The 26,505-nt window shown below is 41.6% G+C and overlaps 1 protein-coding gene and 1 non-coding gene across 2 annotated transcripts in view; both read left to right on the top strand.

Moving 5' to 3' along the window:
- The window catches only part of LOC136886748 (uncharacterized), a 595,319-nt gene that overhangs the window by 47,167 nt on the left and 521,647 nt on the right, over positions 1–26,505 (top strand). The gene's annotated exons all lie outside the window — the stretch shown is intronic.
- LOC136886895 (5S ribosomal RNA) lies at positions 12,550–12,668 on the top strand. The gene has a single exon (XR_010861864.2). It is a non-coding gene; the product is annotated as a 5S ribosomal RNA (ribosomal RNA).

The raw sequence follows: 26,505 nt of genomic DNA, 5'->3' as shown, positions 1-26,505 counted from the left end.
ACGTATTAGGTCGTGTTACGTACATGTAGTACGTGTTGAAGAGATGTTAAGTACAGAACAAAAATGGCCAGCCGGACACCAGTGGGATCCGAACCCACAACCCCCCCGATTTCGCGTCGGTTGCTCTACCAATTGAGCTATGTTTCGATTACAATGCGGTCGTGAAAATTCAATATTCGTCAATAAAGGAGTATGTTTTCCTCCTTTTCCAGAGTTGATGATGAGTTCTGCTTTTGACTTTCTTATTACACAGATTTACAGCAGGGTGTTTTATTGTTAATACAGAACAAGCATAAAATTGAACAGAAATCAATTGAACCTAGATATGGTTATTTCTTGGGTTAGTAATCTGGAGTACGCGCTGCCTTTCCTCCCCAAAATTAATACGAGTCAAAACAATTCCTCGGCAATTTCCGTGAGTGTTGGGAAAACTAACAGATCTTGCTTGTCAGTACCTTCATATTTGGGAAAACATGGGCTATCCTTAAACAAAAAAGGATACAAATGTTTGTGTGGAATAAAGGGTCTGAAGGACACTGCCAGAAGTGTCAAGAAAAAAAAACAAGAAAGCTACTGTATTTATGGCCATCTAGAGGTGGTGGTGGTGATTATTGTTTTAAGAAGAAGTACAACTAGGCAACCATCCTCTATATAACACTAATCAGAGGGAAAACAATGAAGGGATCCGACACTTCCAAAAATGAAGATATCGGCTAAAGGAAGACAAGGGCCACGAAGGCCATGAAAATGAAAGATTCCCTAGGCCTCCATACGTAATACCGTCGGGGTCGGAAAAGAACAAGAGTTGACCAAGTGAGGTCGGATAGGATAGATGAAAGTGAGGAGCCTGGCACAAGTAAGTGGAAGCAATGCCAGCACTCAGCTAAGGGCCCCGTGGTGGCCAACCCGCGCACCAAAGTTCAGAGCCCCTAGGGACCCATCTAGAAGTATAGAAAAAACCAAACCCCATCGCACTACAGCCCTTGAAGGGCCTTGGCCTACTAAGCGACCGCTGCTCAGCCCGAAGACCTGCAGATTACGAGGTGTCTCGTGGTCAGCACAACGAATCCTCTCGGCCGTTATTAGTGCGGGGCCGTGGATAGTATGGTCGTGACTTCCAAATTCCTTCGAAGAATTTCTTTGCTCACTGTCGGAGGCTGACCTTCACATACCTTATGAAGACCAATGCAATTTGGCGGAAAGCTGGGCTTTATTAAATACATATACACTGACTGACAGAGCAAATGCAACACCAAGAAGGAGTGGTCAGAACTTTATGTGAATTGCAGGGTAGAATGACGTCACTGAGGTATGCTCATGATGTGAAATGCGCCGCTGTGCTGCGCACGTAGCGAACGATAAATGGGACACGGCGTTGGCGAATGGCCCACTTCGTACCGTGATTTCTCAGCCGACAGTCATTGTAGAACGTGTTGTCGTGTGCCACAGGACACGTGTATAGCTAAGAATGCCAGGCCGCCGTCAACGGAGGCATTTCCAGCAGACAGACGACTTTACGAGGGGTATGGTGATCGGGCTTAGAAGGGCAGGTTGGTTGCTTCGTCAAATCGCAGCCGATACCCATAGGGATGTGTCCACGGTGCAGCGCCTGTGGCGAAGATGGTTGGCGCAGGGACATGTGGCACGTGCGAGGGGTCCAGGCGCAGCCCGAGTGACGTCAGCACGCGAGGATCGGCGCATCCGCCGCCAAGCGGTGGCAGCCCCGCACGCCACGTCAACCGCCATTCTTCAGCATGTGCAAGACACTCTGGCTGTTCCAATATGGACCAGAACAATTTCCCGTCGATTGGTTGAAGGAGGCCTGCACTCCCGGCGTCCGCTCAGAAGACTACCATTGACTCCACAGCATAGACGTGCACGCCTGGCATGGTGCCGGGCTAGAGCGACTTGGATGAGGGAATGGCGGAACGTCGTGTTCTCCGATGAGTCACGCTTCTGTTCTGTCAGTGATAGTCACCGCAGACGAGTGTGGCGTCGGCGTGGAGAAAGGTCAAATCCGGCAGTAACTGTGGAGCGCCCTACCACTAGACAACGCGGCATCATGGTTTGGGGCGCTATTGCGTATGATTCCACGTCACCTCTAGTGCGTATTCAAGGCACGTTAAATGCCCACCGCTACTTGCAGCATGTGCTGCGGCCGGTGGCACTCCCGTACCTTCAGGGGCTGCCCAATGCTCTGTTTCAGCAGGATAATGCCCGCCCACACACTGCTCGCATCTCCCAACAGGCTCTACGAGGTGTACAGATGCTTCCGTGGCCAGCGTACTCTCCGGATCTCTCACCAATCGAACACGTGTGGGATCTCATTGGACGCCGTTTGCAAACTCTGCCCCATCCTCGTACGGACGACCAACTGTGGCAAATGGTTGACAGAGAATGGAGAACCATCCCTCAGGACACCATCCGCACTCTTATTGACTCTGTACCTCGACGTGTTTCTGCGTGCATCGCCGCTCGCGGTGGTCCTACATCCTACTGAGTCGATGCCGTGCGCATTGTGTAACCTGCATATCGGTTTGAAATAAACATCAATTATTCGTCCGTGCCGTCTCTGTTTTTTCCCCAACTTGCATCCCTTTCGAACCACTCCTCCTTGGTGTTGCATTGTCACTGTCAGTCAGTGTATATAATTTGCTTTAGTCCAGTTAGCATCTTTATTTCTTTATTCTGAGCATTCTCCTACGTTTCCACATTTCAATGGCCTCTGATATGTCCCTGGAGGAAGCTTTGACCGTCCAGGTCTCTACTCAATAAAGCAGTCTTAACCAGACGTAACATCTCAACAGCTTTTGCCTGAGCTTGAAGTTTAGATTACACTAATGTTCATGAGGTAGATATCTAATATGATGTTTACTGTTTCTAGTGCAGTTTTTCATGCTGATTTCAAATCTGCTAACCGTTCTGCTCTGTCACGTCAGATTTTGAAGATGATGACAAAGATATTTTTTTTTTCCTGGAACACCGTTCCTCGAGAATTGTTTTCATAGTTTTTGGTTATTTTTCATGCAAAGCCGAATATTTTCATTTACTGCTTCTTTATTGTCAGTGACAGTGGACTTTATGGGGTCCAGATTTTGCCTAAATTTATCAGGTCTGTTTTCCTACGTGTGCGGCCATGTAACAAACAAATCCTATACGTGTCTTGTTGTGCATTTGAACTAATCTCTATATAATATATAAGGGCCGATTGCAGAAACGATCACTAGTTTTAAGCCTTAAATAACGTCTAAGTTGTGCACGGTCTTCTGTTGCATAAACAATGTTCAGCCGGTGTTTAACTAGACATCGTTTAAAGTTTCAATATTTCTTCGAAAATGGAGATAGAAGTATCTTTCATGCAACTCTTTGTTTGTTGCAACCAATGAAATTCGTCAGTGCGTGCGCCACACGTTAGTCAGCTGTCGTTTTCCTACACATTACTCAAATATAGCTAAGCATGACCATGACTTGCCCACACATAAGAATATCGCTTTCGAGGGAAATAAAATCTCAAAATATTATCGACACTAAAGCGACACACCACCGTACGAGGAAGTGTAGCTTTGATTGTAGTGTTTTTACGGTGAGCGTAATCTAAACATGTCTGTCTGTTAGGTCATCATCCCAGAGGCTGGTTGGATCCTCAAATAGCACCACCAAAGGTTATGCGGTTAAAAGGAAACTCCAAAAACCAATGGCAGCACCAAAATGAGGCGTACTAGTCAAGAGGAGGAGTGAAGTAGTTTGCCATTGCTTTCCTCACTGGGTCAGAAAGTACTATTGCAGCACGACTGACCCTATGAGCAACACCTTTCATAACACTCAGATGCACCAGTCGTGCTCTGAATGTCATGACTCAGCACCACCCATACCCCAGCAGCTCCCATATCGTCACAGCCATGGATATTGACTGGGACTTCGGTGGAAGCTACACTTTACTCTGGCCTGTGCCAAGAGATGGATGCAAACGTACTGTATCCATCAAGAAATGACAGCAGGCACAATCTAAACATAGAGTTAGTAAATGATACACTAGAGGTAGCATTGGCGCCACCATCTACGAGAGAATAATTCTAGCGAACGGAGCATGTTGAATTTTGCAAAAAGCTCACTCCGCTGTACTCATCATTGCAAATATGGGACTTATAAAACAGTGTGTATATATATAGGGTTTAAAATGTTTACATGTAAATATTCTCAGATACTACAGTATACTTGCGACGCTTCTCTCCATCAAAAAAAAAAAAAAGCCTAAAAGGCATGAATACAGGACTAAATGCTTGATAAAAGAGGACGGTGTTCAGGTGCACTTAAGTAACACAAAATCAATTTACTGTTCATATTAAGTATTCTAACAACATACGTTTAGAAGGAGGGCTCGTATATTTCGCTATTTTTTGTGCAAATGACCAGGAATTTGGTATAATTCTGCCCAACGACCGAAAATGTCCTCTCTCGTACGAAGCGGATAAGCGTGTTTATAGCTTTTGGGGTAAAGTAGACAAAACATTATCATCGCCGGTTTAGACCCTAGCTTTCTGAGCCCAAGTTGGCAGGTTCGAGCCTGGCTCAGTCCGATGATACTTGAAGGTGCTCAAATACGCCAGCCTCTTGTAGATAGATTTAGCGGCAGGTGAAAGAACTCCCGTGGGAAATAATTCCGACACCTCAGCGTCTCCTAAAACCGTGCAAGTACTTAGTAGGATGTAAGGCCATTATTATTATTATTATTATTATTATTATTATTATTATTATTATTATTATTATTATTATTATTATTGTCGATGTTTTCTAAACGTGATTACAAGTGGAGATATGACACTCGGTTGTGGTTTCAGCCTATTATGGAGTTTTTATTTAGCTTTTCCTGAAATGTATGATTTGCTTTAAGATTTTGAAAGATTGTAAAATGATTTCCGTTAATGGAAAGCGAGAGTGGCAAATTATACGATTGAAGAGAACTGAAAAAATACAATATTTTTTAAACATTTGCTTTACATTGCACCGACACAGATAGGGCTTATGGCGATGATGTGATAGGAAAGGACTAGGAGTGGGAAGGAAGCACCCGTTGGCTTAATTAAGGTACAGCCCCTGCATTTGCCTGGTGTGAAAATGGGGAACCAAGGAAAACCATCTTCGGTGCTGCCTGAACCCACTATTTTCCGAAAGCAAGCTTACAGCTGCGTGGCCCTAACCGCACGGCTAACTCCCTCGGTCAATAATTTATTATGATTGCATATAATCCTATATGACATTTGAAGGAATAATAATATGACGAAAATAAAGGACTAGGATGTTCGCACAATGTTGCACATTAGTCTCTAAATTGTAAAATCCGGTAAGGTATGAATGTGGACTGCTACGCGTATTGTATGAAGGGAAAGCAACAAAATGTATATACAGAAAATATATTCAATACCTGTTAATACCATAAATACACTCAAAAATGGGAAAAGGGGGCACAGTTCCAGGCTATCATGCACATCTTTTTCTTTTGTGACAATTTGCTTTGCGTCGCACGGACACAGAGAGGCCTTACGGCGACTATGGGACAGGAAAGGGCAAGGAGTGGGAAGGAAACGACTGTGGCGTTAATTAAGGTACAGCCCCAGCATTTTCCTGGTGTAAAATTTGGAAACCATCTTCAGGGCTGCCGACAGTGGGATTCAAACCCATTGTCTCTTGAATGCAAGCTGACAGCCACTCGCTCGGTATCATGCACATGGCCATTCACTGAAAGGAAAATATCATCCCTTATATTTCGTAAAACATTAATTTCAGTCTTCAATGTAAGATTCAAAGATTCTCATTCACGCCGACAGGGGAATCAGTCGCGAAGTCAGCCCCAGCAGGACAATTCACATGACAATAAGTGTCACGCAAAGTATTATTTTATACGCACGGAAATTAATTTCAAGTAAATACCTGTGAAATGATACGCCATTGCCCTTTATGAACCTCCCTATGTAATCATAAGCTGCACAGGAGATTGGCATTTTCCTTCAGAGAAGTATATACTTCAGTTTATCGGGAAGCTCCAGCAGTGACAGTGCCAGTCAATCCAGCTTTTGCCAAACAGCGCGCTCACTCAACTTCGCACGCGACTGCAGCGCCAATGCTACCTCTAGTGTATTATTTACTAACTTTATGCCTCATCCTTGGCTTTGACAACATCAGGTATGAATGATGGCAGTAATGCCATTCCTTTTGCGGGCAGTTCAGTGGGCTTGGCAGACTGAGATATAATAGCAACTTCTGGCCAATGAGGAAAGAAACGGGAAACTACCTCACTCCTCATTTCCCTAGTACGCAACTCCAGTGACGCCTGGGTAACCTATGACGCCTGATGACGGAGCAGTTGAGCACTCGACATACTTACTGCATATAACTAGACTGACGATTTTAAGGGAGTAACATTGTCTAAAATATGCATGCAACTATGAACTAAAAACTTACAAAATATGTTCTTAAATATGCACTAAAGTCATTAAAATATTGCAATTAAATTCCTTATTCTTTTTCTTCTTCTTCGACCGCTTTTCCCACAACTGCAGGGTCATGGGTGCGGCGCAGTTGCGTATATTGATTTTACCATGTTTTACGACCGGATGCCAACTGCTGCGTGTTTCTGTGGTGATTCATGGTGTGATGTGTCTTGTGTGTATGAAGAAAAGAAAAGCACAAATTCGCAGTCCTCGAGCCAAGGAAATTAGTCCTCTACTAGTAAGGGTGCAATTTTCGTCACATTTCTGGTAGGGTGGTGTCAAAATGACCGGGGAAATATATATGCTTATTTTATTTATTTCGTGTCAGAGTGTTGAAAAAACTTAAAATATAAATAAGGTATTATATACAAACAAAAGAAAGTACATTTTATGTCACAAAAAAAATGTTTCACACAATATCTGCCCGAAAATGGCAACAGAAATTCCCTCTTCAGTGGCTTGAATCAAGTCTTGAAGTGTACAACGAACAGGGCAGGACTGACAGTCATACAGGTGTTGGGTAGTTTGTTGCTCCCCACAATCGCAGAAGTCTGACTGATCTTTCAGATAACCCCACTTTTTAGGTTATCCTTGGATTTACCTACTCCACTCCTCAAACGATTCAGTGCCGTTCAGGTTGTCCATTCCAAATGATGACCAGGGGGTGGACATTCAGAAGGCACCATCCAATCAGAAAGATGCTCCATTTTTGCTCGCCTCATATCACAACGTGCTATTGTTGTTGGTTTATCCAGAGCCTTGGAGGCATTGAGGAAACTTTTCCTGGACTTCAGTCTTCTGGGTGGAGGTCGATGTCCAAATAACGGGTGGTTGCTTGTGAGATCCACCTTCTACCTCTCTTGCCTTGCAAACACTTCTCGGCGAATATCTGGAGGATAAGTACCAGCCAAGCAGTAGAGTTTGTCAGTGGGAGTAGGTTTCAGACACCCAGTTACTATTTTACATGTTTCATTAAGGGCTGCATCCACCCGCTTCGTATGGACTGACCTGAACCCTACAGGACATGCATACTAAGCTGCAGAGAAACTCAGCTCAAGTGCTGAGGTTCTTAACAAAGTTGGATGGGCTCCCCATTTGCTTGTGCCAAGTTTACGGAGGATGTTATTTCGGGCTCAGACTTCCTGTCCAGAGTTAACACAGTGTTCCTTGTATGTTAAGGTCCGGTCTAAGGTGACACCCAGGTACCTTGGTGTAAAACAATGCTTCAGTTGCTTACCCTACCACGTCACGCACAGCTGTCTAGTAGCTTCACTCCGCAAAAATCAATAATTAGTAACTTCCTATCATGTCATATTAATTAAAATTTAAATTTGGAAGACAAGTGTTTCACCACTTCTTTCTTCAGAATTCAATGAACTAGTTGTTCACAATGGTGTCTGCCTTTCTGTCGCTGCCAGGAGCGCAGGAAGCTTCATTTTGTCGCACTCTGTGGCTCTTGATCGTCATAAGCAACTTGGGAGATATTTCTAACCTACAAAGTACAAAGCTCTCAGCGTAAGTCTGATCTGACTTATCCGTACTAACACTGACTGAATGAGCGCCTTTCAGCATTGTGTCCTACTTGTGCAAATATATATGTGAAGAGTGTAGGCCTGTTGGTTTCCCACAAAAATGGGCACTTACTTATACGCTTGCAATTCACCTTCTTACTTTCAATTTCTTCGTTAGTATGTGCCCTAATCATTTCTGTAATGTCTTTCGTAAACAGAAGTCTCCAAGCCGATTCCGGAGTTGAAGGTGGGTTGAATAGTACGGGACCTCGAAGGCCAGGAAGATGCATAGTTCCGATAATGTGCGCTGCTGTGCGGCTACGTATAATGGGATGTACAGTCCATTTATATTTATTTCCTCCAAAGAAATGCCCTGTCTTGATGCTTAAGTTCTGTCATTTGCAAGATCACTTTCACTGTCATTAGTATTCGTGAGCAGAACAAGCACTTTCTTCAGTCTCAGAATCATGATCACTCATTATCACCCCTCTTCATCCTCATTGGCAGAACTTGAAAGGAGTTCTCTTTCAATATCGTCCTGTGTAAGGTACTCAGCCAAGACTTTTACTGTAAATACCAACAAAAAAAAAGTAAATAAAGTACCAGGTCTCAATAGATGACAATTGACCAATTTTGGTACGTTACAACTAAGTATGGACACAATTCAACATTTCATAAAGAATAAGGTAAATATCTAAAATTTAATATAAAGAGGTGCTAATCATTTCTTGCAAGTGTTACTTAAACAGTAGAGTGGGGTCAGGCTGATCAAAACCTTCCTGATACCTCAGAATGTACGTCCTCACTCAGGGAGAGTACAAGAAATGCCACCCCTCTCACTCAATTGTATCGTCTCTAGAAGGAAAAACAGAGATCGCGCCGGGTCACGTAGACACCACCATACCAGTAGAAAGTTAACCATATGCGATTAAATTCGCCGACCCCACTGGGAATCGAATCCGGGTCTCTCTGAACCGATACGCTAACCGTTCAAGCAAAGAAAAACTTGCTCTTAGATATGGTTTAAAAATTAGAAGTAGTACCGAGCTCGATAGCTGCAGTCGCTTAAGTGCGGCCAGTATCCAGTATTCGGGAGATAGTAGGTTCGAACCCCACTGTCGGCAGCCCTGAAAATGGTTTTCCGTGGTTTCCCATTTTCACACCAGGCAAATGCTAGGGCTGTACCTAAATTAAGGCCACGGCCGCTTCCTTCCCACTCCTAGCCCTTCCTTGTCCCATCGTCGCCGTAAGACCTATCACTGTCGGTGCGACGTAAAGCAACTAGCAAAAAAAAAAAGTTAGAAGTAAGCAATTTTTGAACCCCCTTGGCTCTTTCTTATATAAAGTGCATTCTCTGGTGGTGGTAGTGGTGGTGATTACTGTTTCAAGACGAGTACAACAGGACAACCATCCTTTATTAATTTTTATTTAAAGTCATATCTTTTTAGTTTCAAGTAAGTCAATTTATATCTGTTAAGAACTTCAGTTTGTCAAAACTATTGTATTATTATTATTATTATTATTATTATTATTATTATTATTATTATTATTATTATTATTATTATTATTATTATTATTATTTGCGTGTGGCCTCCGGAGAGACTTGGTTGCAGGTCGTTCGAGTTGACGCTCGATAGGCGACCTGCGCGACGATGAGAATAGGACCCTACTTGTGATGAGGATTCTAATGCTCATGATGACACACACACACACCGCTCCAGGTCCGGAACCATGGGAGTTAACCAATAACGATTAAAATACCTAGCCTGGTCTTGAACCAAACCCGGGATTCCTTGGACCGAACGCCAGCATGCTGACTACGGTATTTAACCCCGGAGCCGGACAATAAATAGATTTATAAACTACCTAGAAAAAAACATATGATAACAGAATTATACCTGCAATTTTTTAGTAAGTTGTTTCTTTTCCACATTCATAAACTCGCTTTTACAAACTAACTATGAACGTCTACAATAAGAAGAATATTTCCATTAATGCAAAATTAAGACATTACCAGACAATGATCCCTTATAAAGCCTTACAGGCAGCAGAAACTCTTAACCTAGTAAAACCAGGAGTAGGCCTACTTAAGAGATTAGAAATGGTGGAACGAAAGATTCTCAGGAGGATATTGGGACCGCGAATAACAGAGGACGGTCAATTCAGAAGACGAGCGATCCAAGAACTGTATACCAAGATAGAGAAAAACTCGGACGTCATAAGGAAAAGAAGGAACGTTTTCTTCGGACACGTCCTGAGAGCGGACCAAAGGAGTTATTGAATGGTTAACTTGTGTTTATGCGTTGCACAAACGTAAAATACATCTATCGGTTCGATAAATCACCCACTAACTCAGAGGGCCGTGAGCGAGAGATATCTATTCGTTAACTTGGCTGGCACATGCGCAGTCCCGTACTCTATATCGGCAGCTATTAATTTTTTTTTTGTTCTAGACAATATTAACGTTCTAGAACGATTGTCATTATAGGCCTAATGTTCTTATGAAGTGTAGTGACGATGAACGGGAAACTATTTCACTCCTCTTTTCCCTAGTATGCCTCTTCAGTGACGCCTAGGCTACCTATGACAGCTTTTGGTAGAGCTGTGGAGGATCAAACCAGCCTTCGAGTGAATACCCAACATCACATATTATTATTATTATTATTATTATTATTATTATTATTATTATTATTATTATTATTATTATTATCCATTTCTTTAGCTCTATCTCGCTGACGATATTATCATAATATTAATAATGCTACTCTCTTTCAGGAAAGATAAGATGTTGCTCACCCGAAGCTTACAGAACACCCTAGATTTACGTCATGAGATCAAGTACTTGGAACGAGATTTAACCCAAGAAAGACTGAAATGTCGTGCTTTGGAAGAAGAACTTCAGACTCCTTTGAATATCCATCGTTGGCGAAGATTAGAATGTACAGATCCAACCCGTTTAGAACTAATATATAAAATTCATATGCTGCAGAAACGATTACTGAACCAATCCTACAGCTTATTTCAGAGAGAAGAAAAAATTCAGGAAGTTGAAAGGTGTTACCTTGAATTGCAGAACATACTTAAAAAAAGACCTGGTCCTGAAACACTTGTGTTATTAAATAAAACAAAACTCGCCCTCCGGGAGAAGACAGAACTCATGAAAGTTACCATAGCTGAGTTGAACATGCGCGATTCTGAAGTAGCCACTTATAAACTAGACATAGTCCGGATGAAGGATGAACTGAACGAATGGAAAAAGAAATATTATGCTCACAGAGCTCAACACAAGAATTGTGTGAAACCTGATCCTACAGAAAAAATAACTTTTCCGAAAATAACAGATTCTCTTACTCTTGCAAGAGAACGGTTTTGTGGTCGTGAGTTCTGTTTCAATCCGAATAATAAAGAGAAATGACTGTCTTCCTATTTTTCCTTTATCCACTCTCTATGTTGTGCTTTCTCGTCAGCATAGAGGATACATTTTTTCTCCTAAGCGTCATCTAAGTACTGTAGAGATCACCCACCGTGAGTGGGGAACGCAGATGAATAATACACCCACGGTATCCCCTACGTGAATAGTCCCACTATGTGAAGAACAACACGGGTCTGTGTTGCCTGCGAGTGGTGCCATTATGTGTGACATACAATGGGTCTGCATTCCCGTGATTAGTACCACCATGCGAGGAACACCATGAGTTTACGTTACCTGTGATCTTTTAGGATAAATGCTATTTGTTCGCGGCGTCGACCTATATAGATATTTTGCCCCTAAAAGAGAACTGAGCCAACGGCACATGGTGTTCCCAAGCGGTCACCCATCCAAATACTGACCACGCCCAATGTTGCTTAACTGCCGTGATCGGACGAGGACATTGTATGGCCGTTGGCTTACTTATGATTAGCACCACTATAGGAGGAACACCATGGTTCGAATTTACCAGCGATTAGTACTATTATGAGGGGCCCGGTTACCTGGATTTGGACTCCTTTCTTTATAACAAACATCATCTCAGAAAAGAAGGCATTGTGAATTTATCAACTGATTGTTTTGGATTCATAGTCATTTTCCCATCATCATTCGTTTAATATTTTAGTCAGTGGATACATTTTGAAGTTTTAATTTTCACCTCGTACCGTTAGGGACCGATGAACTAGCTGTTAGGCCCCTTTGAACTGATATCGTTATAATCTGTAGAGATCAAACAACAGAAAGTCGAGGTTCCAAAATCCTTTCACGCGGATCTTTAACATCTGCTCCTAATGTATTCACGAACAGTTTTGTTTTCACATGACGACGTCCATCAAATAATGCTCAATTTACCCGTTACTACTAATAAATGTTTTCATTCCTCCCCTGAATCAAGAGGTGGGCGTCCCAGCCGAAGACGCCGTCTCTCAGACCAGAATATTTGTATCGGAGGAGGTGAGAGGAGAGGAGGGCTACATCACTAACACTTAATATTTACAATGCTCTGAAATAAAAAACCAATATCCAGGCCACGAATGTAGTCTATTGATTCCTCCATCAATACCAGGAACTCTGTTGGATCGCCAACGGCCATACCATGTTGAATACACCGGTTCTCGTCCGATGACCGTAGTTAAGCAACATTGGGCGTGATCTGTACTTGGATGGGTGACCGCTTGGGAACATCACGTGCCGTTGGCTCAGTTCCCTTTTAAGAGGCTGTCTGACCAACGAGGTAAAGGCGTGCTCAGTTAACCGGGAAGAACGTGGGTTCGAATATCGGTCATGAAGTTTTAAAATATAAGAAAAGCGATTTCCACTTCCGGAGGTGCAAATGGCCCTGAAGTTCAGCCAGCCTACACCAAAAATAAGTACCAAGTTAATTCCTGGAGGTAAAGGCAGCCGGGTGTAGAGATAACCACTCTACCCCATCACGTGCCGAGGTTACGAATAGTGGAAGCCTTTACGTTCCACCCCTCCAAGGACCTTCATGGCCTGTACGGAGATAGCTTTGCTTTGGTTTGCTGTTGGATCGCCAGGAAAGGCTCTCAGAAAACATTCTTGAATTAAATGGCGAACAGTCTGCTTTTCAATTCCACAGTCACACCTTGGAGAAGTTATTTTCTTCCACTCGTACAGGAAATCCTCACTACTGCCAACGTTGGTTCTCATTCGATTAAGAACCGATCAGATCATGCGTGGCAATACAAGGCCACGATATGCCCGACGTCTTAAGTTGTTCCGTCGTGTCATTAATCTGCCATGCGTGAGTATCCACCTGGCATTAGTAAGGAATTAAACCCGTTGTCAACTAACATCCTTGCAGTTTCCAGGGGTGGTGACGAGAGCGGATCATGACGGTCTTCGTGAACAGGGTGGTGAGGACTTATCTGTAGCTTTTCGTTCTCCCGTACAAGTGCATATAGAAAGAGGTTGTATGTGGCTAAGTATGGGTAGCCAGAAAGTAGGTGTAGATCTAATTACGCCAGTCATAAGACGCATGGTGTGGTTGAGCTGTGTGTCAAAAGGTCCTGTGTGAGTACTATTCACCCAAGCTGGAGTGAAATATTCCGCGACAGGGTAAACGAAGCCCAGGGCTGCAGTAGGGAGTGTCGATGCAGAGGATCCTCATGATATGGTACAGAGTTGGAACGTTTGGTGACTCAAACGTTACCCTGCACCACCTGCTCATAGTGAACAGATATATGATGTCTACAGTAGTCTCTGCTGTGATCAATAACGGATGGCTCATGACCGATAGCATGCTTTTTCAGAGAAATCGCTTGTCAGGTCTCCAAAGTTGCAGTTCTGTACAGTCTCTCTGCTCGCTCTCAGTGGACAAACATCAAGAACTGTTACTCCAACCGTCCTTCAACCTCAAGTTTTCGGTGGATAGCTAACAACGCTGTGTCTTTAGTTGCAAAAATCCTGGCACTCCACGAACAATAAATGTAAACACTGCCGGCCAGCTAGGCTTCGAAAGGATGCCTGTCGCTAACACGGAAACAATTAGCAAGCTATATCCGTACCAAATTTTAGCTCAATAGGTTCAGTAGCTTTCGAGCCTATCCAGAACAAACAAACACACAAAGGAATACCATCTCAATTTCTAATCACTGGATTACGTGCCAATAGACTGGATTCAATTCGACACCTCTCCGCACTATTCATAAGGATTGACGACATACACCATGAGCACCTTGATCGAAAGCCACCAAACTTATATCCCAGTATTCCCATGCCGTGAGATATGGTGATTAAAATTTCATCCTCATACGGCCTAATTGTTAATACACGAAAACGCCATTCCAAACGATGGCGGTTAGTATGTGTACGTGCTGACTGTTGGGTGTGTCTAACGTTACTGTCTCTTTTCAAGTAGTGATCTTAACGCAGCATGCTTAGAGGACGTGCATGGGCAGCTTCTGGCCATATTTCGAACTTTGTGAAAGATCGAATCATTGGCGTGAGGGATATAGTAACATCATACCGAAAGAATGCGCAGACAGTTGGCTGTAGTGCAATGACTGCAGAACGAGGAGTAGTGTCAAGGTGGACTCAGGACAAGAGTTTGGTACGAAGAGCAGGCACGAGTCCTTCCATAAGGACTACACCACTAGAAGATCGTAGGGTTCGTCAATTGGCTCTGACCAACAGGCGGATGACAACAGCTGAAGTACGAGCAGAGGTTGCAGGCAGAGTGTCACCATGCACCTTCGAGAACAGATTTCTGGAAACTGGGTGAGACCTCGAGTTGCCATGCTTTGTTTACCCCTGACACCAAACCACAGACAACGGAGACTCGCATGGTGTAGGGCCAGAGTCAACTGGGACATCGAGTGACATTCTTTGGTGTTCAGCGATGAGTATCGCTTCTGTTTGTGGAGTTCAGACCGACGTGAACATGTCCGTAGACGACCTGGTGAGGTCACAGAAAGAAGAGATTATCGAGGCACATACCTCTCCAACTCGTGGAATCACTCGTGGATATGACAACAGGACGGATTTGGTACGTGTTGAAGGGGGACTACAAGCTCGCCAGTATGTTACAAGAATCGTAAACCCTGTTGTCATACCCTTCATTTCTAAGGAACCAAATGGCATATTTCAGCAGGATAATGCAAGAGCCTACACTTCAGATCACACAAGAAATGCCTTTGGGAATGAATGGATCCTTGACTAACCTCTCCGGTTCCCTGATATGCCACCTATAGAACATGTCTGGGATGTGATGGGAAGACGTATACGGTCATACCAGCTTCCAGCCAGCAATCTTCATGAATTGACACAGCATGTGTTTCAGGCATGACAAGAAATCCCTCAAGACGACAATCGGGGGCTGTTCGCTTCCATTCCACACCGAGTACAAAAGTGTATTCTCGCCCGTGGGGATCATACCTCATACTGATGATGATGGTGATAGTTCCGAATGGGCTGAACGTTCAATCATTTAATACCTGTTACGTGGTGAACATCTCAACAAACTTTGATAAATTTCGGAGTGGTTCTTCATGGTGTAACACGTTCCACTCCCGCTATAGCTCATTCCATGTTAGGGAAACAGTATTGTTCTTATGGCAACAGGGTTGCCATATCGAACGGCTCTGTTGAACTGAATCTCGGGAAAATGGTGGCATGCAAATGTGTGAAACTCAGTATTTAAGTTCGAGGTAAAAGCGGGAAGAAAATACGCTGACAATTAAGCATAGCTTCGTTTCTTCCTCAGACTCATCCATGGAGTAAATAAATTACCGTATTAATGTTAAATAAAGAAATCACACACGTAGGCTAATTAATGAGATAACACTGAAGACAAGAGGAGTCCACACTGATATAAAGACTATGAAAGGATACGCAACACATAACTAGAGGTTTCCTTTACAACAGTAATAAGCTACCAGGATTCGCAGAGTAATGATATTCGCGTACATGTACCAGAGCGACACAGAAGGGAAATTAAGGACGGCAACAAAGCGATGGCAGTTCCCTCCATTGTGCTTCCTCCCTGGGAAAGTATTTATGAATTGGAAAACCGTCAGTAGTTATTTTAATAACACTCGGACAATAAATATCTCATCTCTTCTTCTTTCTTTCATAATACAATGTAAAGTACATTATAATATTGCTTAATCACGATGAATTGTGGGCGTCTACGAGGGGGGTGTGTTCGTTCGTTGTAGGTCCGTAAGGGCAATACTGTTTTCTTAACGTGGAATTAGCTATAGTGTATAACAATGTCAGTGCTGATTCGCCCATCGCTCTTGGTGCTATTCGAGATTAGGCTATGTGCCGGCATAGAATTTCACCGTCTCCCTTCCTTCTGCCGTACATCACGTCATTCATTTGATTTCATTAACTCCTCTGATGGATTTGATCGCAGGAAGAGTATCCGGTCGTAGAAACTGGCTACGTGGATCCACCTCACTTCATTCCCGACAAGAGTTGGACAACTACAGCAACAAGAATAACTCCAGCTTATATTTAACTGCAAAGCAACGAGCCCACATATTTCGTGGTATTTTGGTGAATTTCGCAATCTCGTATATTTGTTCACATCACTAGAAATAGGCTATGCACCATACTATCTACATCAAATTATGGAAAATCGTTGTGTTTTCCGTTCGAGAATTTTAGTGTCAATGGTATAAATTTTCACTGTTTTCTAAACAAAATTTACTTAAAACTTTACCAACTTATGATTACTTCTGTTTTTTATTTTTTTTCTCACTGAAACTGCAAGTTCTGCTTGAAACATTCTCGGTTTAAATATTATTTCCAAAGTTACAGTTTATGGTACAAATTTTAAACGATCATGAATGCTATGTTAATGAAAGATGAAATATTTGGTAGAATGGAGTTGATCATTCTGTGAACGTAAAATTGGGGTAAGTTCTACATCTACTGCAGAAATTCAGAAAAGCACGAAAATATAGTGAAACGTCGTGGAAGAAGTGTGTTGCAAAAAAGAAAACCTTGTAAATTATAATTTCTTTTCAGTTGATGTTGTGCTTAAACAGTAACAAATATGATTGAATTTCCAATATTTTGTTATTTGTAGGTTTTTAAAAATTGGCAAACGTTTTAAACTGAAACTTATCTTTTACACAACAAGGCAGTGTACGAAACTTCTTTTTTCTGAGGATTAATAATTTTTAGGATACTTCCCTCTACTCTTAGAACCTCATATTGGGGAAACATTGAAATTAAGTTGTACAGTGGAAGGATTATCATATTTAGACCATACTAAATATAGGAAGTGTAGGATATAAACAAGTTTAAGTAATGAATCCTCAAATATATCAGTATTTTTCGACGAACAAATGTCAATAAGTAACAATAAGTAAAACACTTTCAAGATTAAAATTATTGTGTCCACCTTTTCAATACAAATATATTTTTTAGTGATTAAAATTTACATGAATTAGAAACACCAGTTAGGGACATGTTTCGCCCTAGTTATGGGCATCTTCAGCCAAATACTAAATCTTAAGGTCAAGAATTAAAACTATAAACATGGGAATTAAATAGTAAACTTAACTTAATACTTAAAAAAATATCTCTAGTCAATACAATTTAAGAAACCCCAATTCACGCTGTGATCAATCCAATCTAAAATTTGAATGTCTGGTCATTATAAAATAAATTAATTCGTTGTTTGTAAATTCTGGCAAAGTTAATGTACATATTGTACATACTGTACATATTGTAAACTATGTAAAGAGCATAAGACCATTGTATTAGTATTAAGTTCCGATGTTTATAGTTTTAATTCCTGACCTTAAGATTTAGTAATAGGCTGAAGATGCCCATAACTAGGGCGAAACATGTCCCTAACTGGTGTTTTTAATTCATACAGATTTAAATCACTAAAAAATATATTTGTATTGAAAAGGTGGACACAATAATTTTAATCTTGGAAGTGTTTTACTTACTGTATCTTCAATACGGACCAAAATGAGATTAGTTACTTGGAACAAATGTCACCCAGTTTTCAAGTATGAAGAGAACTAAGACATCGTTTCTTGAACTACTGTTAACCTAAAGTGACTCCTCTCTAAGTGGGGTGTCGGTAAAATACATCCAGATTTCCCCTTGTCTGTCGTAAGGGGCGTTCCAAGGACTTTTAAATTAAGAGCGCGGGTTGGTGTGGTGGTGATGGTGGTGGCGATTGTTGTTTTAAAATGAAGTACAACTGGATGACCATCCTCTAGCAACACTGATAAGAGAGAAAAAAGAAACGGTTTCAAAGATTCAAAACTGAAAGTATCGGCCTAAGAAAGTCAAGCTCTACGAAGGGCCAGTAAATGAAAGATCCCCAGGCCTCGGAACCTAATGGCATTGGGGTCGGAAAAGAACAAGCGTTGACCATGGAGGCCGGATGGGATAGATCGAAGCAATGCTAGGACTGATCGTATGGGGCCCCGTGATCGCCAACCCATGCCCCCGGTCCCCCTTTTAGTAGCCTCTTAGACAAGCAAGGAATACCACGGGTGTTATTCTGCAGGCCCCACCCACGGGGGTTCATGAGATGGTGACCGCGTCACCCCTAAAATTTGTTTTTAAGTTATTTTTGCTAGTTGTTTTACGTCGCACCGACACAGATAGGTCTTATTGCGACGATGGAATAGGAAAGGGCTAGAAGTTGGAAGGAATAGGCCGTGGCCTTAATTAATCTCCAGCCCCAGCATTTGCCTGGTGTGAAAATGTGAAACCATGGAAAACCATCTTCAGGGCTGCCGACAGTGGGATTCCAACCCACTCTCTCCCGTCTGCAAGCTCACTGCCGTGCGCCCCTAACCGCACGACCAACTAGCCCGGTTGTTTTTGAATAAATCAAACCTTATTTAAAGGCTATGATATGTGAGTAGCAATGTTAAAGAGTTTGTTGATATTTTTCTCCAGTATTCCCACCAGTTTGAAAGGGGATCCGTAAAGTCAATTGGAAACATTGCATTTTTTTCAGAATAGTTTTCTAGTTTTCGGTATGAATTACTTCATTCAGAACGTTATTATTTAGGTCTGCACTTAAACATGATGGCCAAGTATTACGTAATTTTATTAATACAAATAAAGCTTAACGGATACAACTTAAAATTTCCAACCAATAGACTAGTCTGTCAAAGAATTCATTTCACTATTTATGAACAGACCATAAACAAAACAAAATCATTTTTAAATAAGAGCAAATAAGAAAAATGTGACCCTCATATTAGTCTGTTTGAAATGCTCAGTTTCTATGTAAGAGAAAAAGTGAATCAACGTTTGCTACCCACAGAGAGCTGTGCAACGCAAGATATAGTTGGTGGAGCAGAGAAATAATTTGACTGCAAAAAATGGAATCCAATGCACAGTTGGAAATACAGGCAAGCAACTAATCATTGGGTACAACTGATTCTGGTACTCAGGTGGCTTCTTGTATTCACCACCGCAACCATGTGAACGCCGCAGTGGGCTTGGTTGTAGCAACCTGAGCAAGACATATATACATACATGGAGTGTCGAGGGGAATTCTCCTCGATGTCAGCGAATGTGCCTATGTATAGTGAATTTATAAGTGTTTTGTTATTAAGCCTCCGGAAACTATTCTGAATGAATAAAATTTAGAAAATATGTGAAAAAGGAAACGTATACAGTAAAAGAAAATATAATTGAAAAAATAAACACTAACTAACCCACCTCTGAAGTTCTTCAACATAACATAAACTCAACGATCATTCGACCCTAAAGGAATTTCTAATCTACACTATAAAATAAGGGGCAGTCAAATGAAAATCGAACACCGCCATAACACCAGAGCCATCTACAGTTAAAGCCGGAAGGTACGCTTGGCAACGCTGTATCTATCTATCAAGCGGAGGCCGAGAGAAAAGGGGGCGTGTCCGATTTTGAATGACTTCACCCATATTCACTACATTTAGACCAACACGATAACTATTTTAAATGCACACTCGTCGTAAAAGGGTACTAAGAAACACACACATCAGTAAATGCATTCGCTGAAATTAGAAACATACATTTTACATTAATAAAAACAAAACACTTTAAGAACAGCACTCACAGGCTCAGTTATTGTGGAGCGATGACAGCTTCCTCCGCTTAGTGTTTTCATCCTCACTGCTGACATAACTTGTGTTCTTCATCTGCTTTGACCACTTATTTAACACGACATTGGAAAATGTAGACAATAAATAGTCTATCGCACCATTGTTGTCACGCCCACAATGACGGCGTTCAAACCAGAAGTGTTGATTATCATCTCTTCCTAAAGCAGCTCGGGATAGAGAGGACATAAATTATTTATAATTTTCACCTGCAGACACACACAACACAATGTGGTGACACCACTAACTAACCCACCTCTGAAGTTCTTCAAAAACTTTTCCTGGCAGTAAACAATTTGCTTTCACAGTTCCAAACGAAACTTTTTGTAGGGCCTAATGCCTATTGCTTACGATAAAATGTTTCGTAAAATTGATTGTACAATTAATTTTATAAAGATTTGGTGAAAACAAGTTGTGTTGCTCACGGTAAAATTATTTTATAAAATCCGTGAAAACATCGGGATGACTATCTATGAACTCACTTCTGAATTAAGATGTATATGTGCTGCCATCTATCGATAAACTTATAAAGCAAGAATCAGCTGTTCAACTTACAGTGTGTTTGAGAGTATGGCTCCAAAAAACAAAGCAAAAATTGCTGCTTTAGCTTCAGTTACATGTTGTACTGTGGTAAAAAGGAAGAAAAGAAATGCCAGGAAATGCTGGGCTCGGGATTTGATCAAAAGAAGAGAAGAAGGTAGAGGATTGCTGTCCTTGGTCGAAAATTAGTTGAGGTTAGAAGACCAACATTCATATAAGAATTCGGCGATTGTGTTTTCTGCCCCTCTTCTTGCATTTCTGTTGTAGTAAAGTGGCGTTTTAATCTCGTACAAGTATGAATATTTCTGGTATTCGTCCAGTAAAACACTAACAGCTTCTTTAGTCCACCCGGGTCCTGCCATTTTACAAAGAAGTGTTTGTTTACAATCGAGCTTCACAATCTTCTCATGACGTAGCGCCAGCATCATCGTGATGTCAGGTTCGCTGATTGGTTCGTGCCGTGAAATTAATTTTATGGAATAGAACATGTCCTATTTTATGAAAAATTTTATCAAAGGTTTTATAAAACTTGAATTTGACCGTGAGCAACAGAAATTTTATAAAATTAAATTTGAGAGAAAATTTAACCGTGAGCAACAGGCATAACTCTTTTTCCTTTTAGTGCAAATAATAATAATAATAATAATAATAATAATAATAATAATAATAATAATAATAATAATAATAATAATAATAATATTTTCTTTACGTCCCACTGACAACGTTTGTAGTTTTTGGAGACGTCGATGTGCGAGAAGTTATTTTACGTGCCAGTAAATCTACCGACACGAGGCTGACGTATTTAAGCACCTTCTAATACTACCGGACTGAGCCAGGATCGAACCTGAGAAATTGGGGTCAGAAGGCCAGCGCTAAGTCACTCAGTCCGGCCCTTTTAGTGCAAAGTTCGAATAGTTCCCTCAAAAATATGAGGCAAGACAAAGAGTGTGCTTTCACTACTTACCTCGCGATACTCCATGCGATTGTGAAGCATTTTAATAGATCTATTTGTACACATTTAACACTAACACTACAAGAAGTGGTTCCTATATAATTTAAATACGCATTTAGTTGAGACCATTTTGATATTTTACCATCTGCTAAACATGTCATCTCTTTTAACAACACCTGATAACTTAACATCTACAGTACAGTGACATTCATATCTTAGTGAATTTTGAGTAAATGGGTTATATATGGCATATCATCCATCTTCTTGTTTACCCTACTCTACATTTCCAGGCTCCTACCTTCAGGATCTTTTTCACTTAACACTTTTCGATGACAAAATTTTTGGCAAATTTGGGAAAATAATTGGACATGCATCAGGGAGAAGATCATTAGGTTTCGGTGGTAGTATAGTTACGTTGACTTTACTAATTTTATCCCCTAATAATAATAATAATAATAATAATAATAATAATAATAATAATAATAATAATAATAATAATAATAATAATAGTATGGCCTCAGCTACCGTGTGCAGACATTTCGATTTGACGCCATCTGGCTGTCTGCTCGTTAATTTCGACGTTCCGTTTTACTCTAGATCTGCTAGATGGCAGACAGAGTAAACCGGATCTCTCTTGGGCGTCTGTGGCTGAGATTTAATAAATTTTATCGGGTAAATACCAAATGTATCACCAGAGATCTTTTACATGCCGACATCCTACGACATGGAGTGTCGAATGGACTTTCTTCCGCCCTTCAAAAATCCGACTACCTCTGCCGGGTTTGAACCCGCTATCTTGGGATTCGGAGGCCGACACTCTACCACGGATCCCCTGTTGAAAAACTTTCGTGTGTGGCTTGTTTTATGCATGCGGCTGAATCCTTCCCAGGTTCCTAATTGTCCCGTTTAAAATGACAAATCCATTTTTGTTTTAATTCCTCGTCTCAAGGAAAACTAAACGAGGCAAAAAAAACCTTTTTTAATGCTATAGTTGTTACGATACATGGAAACACAACATTTTCTGGGCATCTGCAAATACACGAAACATTTTATTAATAAGCCAAATTCAGTCCGCACCTTCACAAATAATAACGTTATTGATTTAACGTCCCACTAACTACTTTTACGGTTTTTGGGAGACGCCAAGATGCCGGAATTTTGTCCCGAAGGAGGTCTTTAACGTGCCATAAATGTACCGACACGAGGCTGACGTATTTGAGCACTTTCAAATACCAGCGGACTGAGCTGGACTTAGAAAGCCAGATCTACAGTCCAAGCCACTCGGCCCTGCTTAGCCTTCACATTATTTCGATAATAGGCTCTATGCATGCTTATTCTATCACTTATCTTCTTATATATACTCGAACCTATCTCCGTGAAAAATTAAAAGAAACACGAGACGAAGTTCACTAGACGTCAACATACATGGATAGAATCCGCGCTTTCCCTTGGCCTCCACTGGACGTTGCCAAACTTACATGACTCCGGCTGTAGTCGGCTATGCATAACACACATTCCTTGCGAAAGGTGGCAACACTGCTGTTAAGTATCGGTACTGCCATCGCTGTGGTAGGAGAACTGCATAGTGACAATTCAAAAGTGCACGCAGTTGTTGGGATAATATGTCTTTGTTGGTGCGCGGACTGGCCTAGTGTGTTCGTCCAGATGTAGAAATGGAAGCAAGCAAAGAAGAGCAGAGAAGTGTGGTTCGTTTTCTGGTGGGTGAGGGTGCTGGAGTACGCGAAACTCGTCGTCGCATATCTGCTATGTATGACGAACGCTGCATGTCCATGACGAGTGTGCGCGAGGGAGATAGGAGATTCCGAGGACAAGCCCACCGAGCCATTACTCCTGACATGATAGGGCGGACTGATAGTCTTATTCGGGAAAGTCGACTAATCATGGAGGAAGGAAGTCGTGTTGAAGTCGGCATTAGCCATTGCTCCGTTCATGCTGTCGGCTTCATTACGACGAGGAAATGTAACAGCGGGTACGGTTGTGGAACGGTCTGTGACCTACCTCTTTCTACATAACTAGAAGTGATCGTCTCGTTTCCCAGTGGGACATCAATGTATTAGCGTTTTTGGTGATTAATTTTGAAAGAAACCTTTGCATGGTCATGTTGTACCGGGTATTCAATTTTCATTTGACTGTCCCTTGTAAATTAAATCACGTGTCAAGAAAGGACAACAATTCAAACTTCATTAAAATGATATATTTCTTTAACTCACTAATGACATCCAGCTAAGGTGAAACAATCGAAATTAAGATTTTTGGCTGTGAGAAAGACCTGTCTATCTCGGCCGTGCTAAATGTTAAAAATTCCAGTTCATTTTTCTTCCGCTTTTCCCACACCTGTGGGGTCGCGGGTGCAAACTGTATATGATATGGCCCTGTTTTACGGCCGAATGCCTTTCCTGACTGCAACCCTACACGGAGGGATGTAATCACTATTGCGTGGTTCTGTGGTGGTTGGTAGTGTAGTGTGTTATCTGAATATGAAGGGGAAAGGGTTGGGACAAACACCCAATCTCAGAGCCAGAAGAATTTCTTACACTTGATTAAAACACCCGACCCGTTCGGGAATCGAACCCAGGGTCCTCTGAATCGAAGGCCTCAAAGCTGACCATTCAACCAGTGAGTAGGAAAATAATATTAATAATAATAATGGCATGCCTCCACAGATAGTCCAGAAATTCACACAGTCCCATGCAGTGAACAACTAAAGAGCTCAAAAGTATTCAGCAGCAGAACGATACTCACAACAGTGAACATTAACAAAGGTCCATTTACCTTCACACTCACGATAGCGGCTTCCCTCGCTGAACCTCAGTTCACAGAAATACAGGAACACAGAGTTGAGTCTCCCGCTCTTTCGTCTCCACCTACTCACTGGTCTCTCCGACACCACAACAACAGCTCCCCGTTCAGACCTCGGAGGGACACTGGCGACAGCCAACACCTCTGTCGTCCTCACCTCAGCCACCAAACCCCACAACACCGAGTATCACACGGAGTCCAACACTGACTGACTGTCCGCGGCTAGTCTCCCTTTTTATAGCTCGGCTGATTTGAGCCAGAAATTTCGCGAGGTGACTACAGACAGAATATTCCCGTTGAATCTTCAAGAAACTCACAGGTAAGCCGGTCGACGAGAATAATACACGGAAAGGCCGGCCCCAGCCTACAAGCCGGCTGGGAGATCCTAGGTCGTGTGAGTCACTAGCCCCTTCCTGGAACTACCGACATGGGCTACCACAGCGCTGGCACGTAACATAATTATTATTGTTATTATAATTATGTTGACTGGAAAGGTGTCTGTGTGTTTGGTGAGTGGGGCTTAGTTTGGGTTCGTAAGGATGTCTTTGATTTAAAATATGTATATAGTTCGACGGTGGAATTATCTTTTCTGTCTGGTTCATATTGGCCAAAAAATGATCTGGACGCATGTCTTACATTTGTATATAACAGAAGGAAAATCCTGTACACGCATTTTGAATACAAAAGATTGCAAGTATTATTAGTGTAATAATAGAAATAACAATAACAAAAGTAATACCAAGAAAATATGTCAAAATACAGAGGTGATCCGTTCATGATCTTCATTTAAACGATCTATTACACCAGCACAAGCATTTGACAGGTGTTCCATCCTTATATCAGTCGTATACATAAAGCCTAATGCCAAAGGAGCTTTTGCACAGTTACGACCAATATGGAGATCCCCTCACATTCGTATAAAAATGAAGCTAAGGATATTCAACTCAAACGTTAAATCTGTGTTATTGTATGGAAGTGAGACCTGGAAAGTGACCAAAGACATTACCACAAGGTTACAGACTTTTATAAATCGGTGTTTGAGGTACATTATGAGAATATGGTGGCCAAAAACCATCTCAAACAACGACTTTTGGGATTCCAGAAGTCAAAGTCCCATACAGGAACAGATAATGAGAAGAAAATGGAGATGGATTGGGCACACCCTGAGAAGACCACAAGAGAGTATCACAAGGCAGGCATTGAGTTGGAATCCACAAGGCAGTCGCAGGCAAGGCAGACCGAGGATTACCTGGAAGAGAACCATAGATAAGGAGATTGCTGGAGTTAACAAGACATGGAGGGACGTGATAGCTTTGGCGGCAGATAGAACAAGCTGGAGAAATTTCATCGAGGCCCTATGTTCCATATGGAATTAAAGGAAATAAGTCAAGTAAGTAAGCCATCCTTATATCACGAGGACAAAGTTCTACTGGCTGTAAACCAGGTTGATGTTCAAATGTAAGACATAAGATGACACCAAAGCATAGAGGCGTGATTACGTATACTATTTCCACTGAAATCTCACTTTAAAACATTTGTTGGTTACATCCTTATTCCACCCTTAAAGGGTTGAACAGATCCAAACCCTCACTCTCCTGTGTATAATCACGTGAGGGATAGATCATAACATAATATTACCCTTCGAAAAAACAAATACCGCCGAACAACAGAACTGGTATGGTCGCAGTTCCACTTCTCTGAAATAACAGTTCATTGTTTTTATAGGTCATATTTTGTATATAAGGGAAACACACAATATTATGTTTTGTTCATTGAAGTGGTCTCTATATTCGCCTCACCAAAGAAAACGGTCAAGATTTACCTTGACAACTTTATTTCAGAGATATCCTCGAATCGTTGGTATAGGTCCTGAAAACTTAATTTGCTTTCTGAGGGTCATTTCAGGACAAGGAAAACAGCGAGTTTATCGGTAGAACTGGGCATAATCGAGAATTAATGTTCCTTTCTTTAGAAATATTTTAATTGAATATATCACGCAATTATTGATATAACACTGTGGCAGTTGTACCGATGTAATTCACACACTGTTGTGCCTAGGGAAAGGAATTTTGGACACCAGTAGGTTATAAGGCGTGATCAAAATTTTCCGTTTGAGGGCATAGCT

The sequence above is a fragment of the Anabrus simplex genome, chromosome X, assembly GCF_040414725.1.
Source record: "Anabrus simplex isolate iqAnaSimp1 chromosome X, ASM4041472v1, whole genome shotgun sequence".
NCBI classification, from domain to species: Eukaryota; Metazoa; Arthropoda; class Insecta; order Orthoptera; family Tettigoniidae; genus Anabrus; species Anabrus simplex.
Note: the sequence above shows the minus strand (reverse complement) of the source record. Positions and strands in the feature narration are given on the sequence as shown.